This window comes from Alosa alosa, chromosome 1 (genome assembly GCF_017589495.1).
Source record: "Alosa alosa isolate M-15738 ecotype Scorff River chromosome 1, AALO_Geno_1.1, whole genome shotgun sequence".
In the NCBI taxonomy this organism is placed as follows: Eukaryota; Metazoa; Chordata; class Actinopteri; order Clupeiformes; family Clupeidae; genus Alosa; species Alosa alosa.
In genome coordinates this window covers 14,371,527-14,376,946 of record NC_063189.1, presented here as the reverse complement: position 1 = coordinate 14,376,946, position 5,420 = coordinate 14,371,527, and the positions used below count along the sequence as shown (strand labels likewise).

General features: G+C 41.8%; 1 non-coding gene across 1 annotated transcript; it reads left to right on the top strand.

The window, feature by feature from the left end:
- The first annotated feature begins 538 nt into the window (after positions 1–538).
- On the top strand, positions 539–672 carry LOC125308737. Its single transcript, XR_007195956.1, has one exon. It is a non-coding gene; the product is annotated as a U8 small nucleolar RNA (small nucleolar RNA).
- Positions 673–5,420: the final 4,748 nt, after the last annotated feature.

The following is a 5,420-nucleotide window of genomic DNA, read 5'->3' as shown; positions in this document are numbered from 1 at the left end:
TTCACTCTGCCTTACGCATGTAGGCTACGCTTACGCGCAATATATCCTCTCCTGCCGCGATGGCGTATTTGAGTGAACACCCAACTCTTATTTTGACACACGAGGAACTTTAACCGGAAGAACACAGATTTGATAAGGACATTTCCTGAACGCGATATAAAATAAAAAAGTAAATGCAGGACATTTAAAAACAGTGTGGAAATAGGCTAATGTGACTTCAAAAATCAATAATGTGATCAATTGGATTCGTATAAGGTATTTAATCCATGAATGTCTGTATAACTTCAATTCGACCAATTGGATATCGACGGGGGAGGGCTCTACAAATAGCTCGTAGTTGAACAGTTATACGGAAAATAATAACTGTCTTTGTGGTTCTGTCATTGAAACATTCGAGATTTACGTTTGTCGAAATTAAATTTAATTCTGAAACGGAATGAGTCGCTTTTGTAAGTGTTAAAATATGCCCATGATTCCACCGTGAGTGAGAAGTGTGTATGGGAAGTATATAGTATCCGCAGCGGCCCATCATCGAATTACATCAGTGAGGTACATCCTTACCTGTTGCTCTCTACAAGAGAGCTGCAGAACATGATGAATGGGAAGGGATGACTTATTGATTAGATTATCCCCTTCTCGAGGGCTGCAACTCCTTCGAGAAGCCATTCTGACTTCTGTAGATGTTGTGCAATAACATGTTCTTGATACGAATTTAGATGGAGACGATGACTGCATTCGGGTATAGTTTGCAATGTCATGGGTGTGGATTTGCTTGAGGACTTAAGGACGTGTCCACACCAATGTCATATTGGGACTGAAATGTCTCCACCAATACTCAGATTGAAACGTAAAAAGCGCCTCATGCGGTACAAAATGTTAAATGATTTCCCACTTCCTTCACTGGGGCTCCCAAAAGCACGATCGGTGATCCCCAAATTTCTCTCTCATAGGCCTATGTCTAATCCCAGGAGATAAAGCACTGACCTCTTTGCGACGGCCCTGTTTGCTGAAATGAATGAAAACGGCAAAAATACGAGGATGTCAGTGAAAACAAGCATTTCTATGGGCTCGACGTTCTGGAGATAACATGAATGCAAAACATAGTTTTCAACCGTTTTCTCACTTTAATGGCGATAGATTTGTTACTTTGTCAGGTGACAGAAGCAAACCAGCCGCCTTCAGACAATTTAAAGTGTTAGCTATAAGTAGACCTAGTGACTAGCCTACTACTGGTCTTCTTCGAGGGGGGGAGGTGTTGCTTGTTAAGCGACACATTTCCTGCAGTGCTGTAGTCTAAACTCAGCGCAGCATGTGGATTTGAAAACATTTGAGAAATAGGGTAGGCTATAATGAAAGAGGTTAATAGCCTACTCTTGGTACAGCGCGTTGATCTCGTGATGGAACCAAACTGTCAAGAAGGCCTCGGCTTAGATTGGCTGATTCTCAAATCTCAGTTGATTGAGAATGGGTCTGGTGTGTCACATTATGAGGATACTTTTTGGTTAGGTTATTACGTGCACGCTTAGGCTAGCCTACTATGTGCACGCTTTATTGACAGAAGAAAGACAAACCACTAAAATGTCAGGCGCTGTCTTAGACAAATCGTTAGGCATATGTTTGAATTATTTCCTAAAGATTTTCTTATTGATTATATCTCCCAGCTGCTTGCATCATATATAATTCATCCAGCTACACTGGCTACGGCCGCCTGCATCAAATTCAAGGCTCTAAATCAGGGGTCTCAAACACCCGGCCCGCCGGCCAAATCCGGCCCGCGACGTATGTCAAAATAATAATGTAATCCGGCCCTTGAGGCTATTTTTAATTGCGACAAACAACGATACTGATTAAAGTAGACGATAGATCCAAGTACGGTGACAAATCTCATTTGTAGCCTACTCTGCTCCACTATGTGCTAGACATCCAGAGCTTGATTCAAACCCAAAATCGCTGCGCAAAGTTTTCAGGAAAAACTTGTATTACACGCGAGAAACACAAAGACGTGCATTTGTAATGCAGGCCATAGTTTTGCACAAATTGAAGCAGAAATAGGCCTACACCTAATGGTGAAAAACGTTCACGTGTGATGAAGTCTTAGGTAGGCTATTCTGATTCTGACGGAGAATATCCTTTTGGAGATTATGATCGATCGTCTATTGACAGTGATAGCCACAGTGCGTCTGTGAATGGAGGTGCGTCTTTGCTTGTATACGACGGTGTCTACTAAGCATACCATGCTTATTTCGACCCTCTGCCCAACATAGCTTGGAGGTTGCAGTGGTAATCGTGATGAAAGTGTCCGTAATGGACGTGGTACAGACAGCAGGGCTAGTAGAAACAGGGCTCTAAAGAACTACAAAGTCACCCGCAATATGATGCGAACTTCTGGGTACTCAGATTACCCGCGATAGAAACTGATTTGACCAGAATACTTTATTGTAGGCCTTGTGGTTTAGTAATACATCACTAAACCATATACATCTTAGGTGTTGGTATACATCTTAGGTGTTTTCCTGTTAATTTGTTATGTGGTTAATATGAAAAAAGGAAAGTAAACCTGCTCAAATATGTTCATCCAGTATTTACTGAAATGTGCATAATTTGAGGTGCTTGCCATTCAGTGATGGGTACATTTACCCCCTTCATAAACTTTTGTTTATACTCAAAGATTTCTACATTTACAGTAGGACTTTATCTCTGACCACTTTCAAGCCATGGCCTTTTGAAATTTTGATATCAAATTCCAATGGTGTTGCTTTCTTAACCCTGATGCCTAGTTTGCCAGGTTTAAAAAAGTTATGAGAGGAAAATATTTTTATTTGGTGTGAAGCACACACATACCCGTTTTTATGCTTTTGTTTTTTATGCGTTTATGTGTTTGTTTTATAATTTGTATTAATATTTATTTTATCATTATTTTATTTATAAGCTAAGGTTGCTAGCACAGGTGTCTAAAACTAGATAAAAACACTTGCACTTTCTGTTTGCAGTTTTGTGTGGTATTTGAAAAAAAGAACATTGCATTTTCAGAAATAGCCAGCCCTCCAATCAGATGACGTTGGCAGAAGTGGCCCCCAGCTCATTTGAGTTTGAGACCCCTGCTCTAAATCTTGCCTACTGCACTCAGCACTCACTGATGCACTTATTCTTACTGTACTCAACCGTTTTTAAATTGTACTAAAATTGTTGCGAGAATTGCTTTAAAACTTAACTGTTACCATGTTGTTAGTCGCTTTGGTTAAAAATGTGTCAGCCAAATGTAATGTAATGTAATAATTGCGTAATCCCCATAACAAGTCAGGCACTTATATTGTTCGACATTTGTGGAGAAGAAGAACCACTTAACACGCACCATAATCACATCCCAATGGAGCAGAATTCTTCTGACTAGAATTGAGTATGACGACGACAGGGTAGGTAAATTCCAGACCAAAAAACAAAAAAGTTCTTTGTGTTGAACACTAGAGGACTTGCTGAGTACTTAAGACAGATTTACAGACATGATTGACAGCCAAATGGACACTAGTCATCATGCAATTGACCGTGAGATTGACAAATCTCACATGATCTCACAAACACATGTTTTGTGGCCTTTTGTTACACTAACTTCTTTGCTTCCTCTGATATAATGTTATAATTTCATCAGTAGAACTGACCATAGAATCTGTTGAAACTGACCATGAAATCCATGTTATACTTAGTTGCTGTTTTCTGCTAGTTTGTTAAATTTATTGGATTATCAATTGTACAACAGACAGAATGTAAACATCTCGCTTCTCCATAGAGACATCCTATTTGTTGTAAATCCTCCAAACTATTTGTTTGGCCTGAGCCGCCCAAACACACACCTCCAGTTGGGCCATTGACCCATTGAGACTTCTCAATGGAGCGACTCCAGACCGAATTTCCCGAACTCAAATGTCAGTAATGGAGTAAATTCGGGCCGGCTTCCAGGCTAATATTGATCATTATATGAATAAATACAATTATGGATGGATAACCTTTTTCGTGAACATGCCCTAATAGACCTATGAAACAACATAAGGTGACTAATTATTCCGACTTATCATCTAAAAATTGTATAGCCAAAACTAGAGAGAGAAAGAAACATGCTTTATATAATGCAAGAGGGAGATGACAGAAAGAAAGGCCTTCCCAAAATGTGAAGAAAAGAAGAGAATTTGGGGCCTTTAAAAGTATGCGACAGTGAAGGTGTGAGCCAGATAATAGGTAAGGGATAATGTATAGAACGCCGGTCATTATTGGGAAAATAAGTCCCGACAGGGCGAACCGGACCCCGACGCGGCAGCTTTTGAATGGCTAAATAATGACAGGGGTCATTATTTAGAGGTCCTTAGGTGAAAATTATTTTCTTAGGTGAAAATAATGACCGGTAGAACTTTGGGAAATTCCATTCAAGTCAATGGAGTGTTCTACCTGCACTCTGAAGAGCCGTATAATAAGCCCTTATAAATGCTCTGCAGGTGACCCTGCACATGTATAGATAATTTATCTACTATGAGTAACATTGTGTTGACTGTGTGGCTCAGCACTGCACTCGCCCAGACTCGAACCCGCAAATAGCAGCACCCTGGATTAGAGGTTGAGTGTGCTAGCAATCGAGCTAAAAGCCCAGGCTGCTAGCTCTCTCGCTAGCACCTCTTAAGGCGTCAGGAGGGAGATTTAAACAACGCACATACTGCACAGCTATGAAACAGCTGGTTGCCGTCACGCCCCTAAACCTCAGTCCCGATTCGGGTCATGGCACCAAAGTAAACTTGCGTTGTGTAGACCATAGATATTAGAAAGCTAGATACCGCATTGGGTACGTAAATAGCTCCGCCATCATAACTGGAGGCCAATAGAGAAGCATGTGAGTCTGACTGGAAATCAAACAGGTGTCTCTGATTGCTGCAAGTGTTGCCCATAGACAGTAAACGTGTTGCCCCCAGCAATATGGCAGCTTTATGTATGCCACCTAATAGAACTCCAGCCCAATGCAGTATCTAGCTTTCTAATATCTATGGTGTTGACCATGTGGCTCAGCCCTGCACACGCCCAGACAACAGGAGTTGAATGTGCTAGCAATCAAGCTAAAACCCTAGGCTGCTCTCTCACTAGCACCAATCTTAAGATGTCGGAAGGGAGGTTCTCACACACACACACACACACACACACACACACACACACACACACACACACACACACACACACACACACACACACACACACACACACACACACACACACACACACACGCGGGGGGCGGGGTTCAGCCATGGCATAGCGCTTCGGACTTGTAACAGGAGGGTTGCCGGTTCTAACCCCGACCAGTAGGCATGGCTGAAGTGCCCTTGAGCAAGGCACCTAACCCCTCACTGCTCCCCGAGCGCCGTTGTTGTAGCAGGCAGCTCACTGCG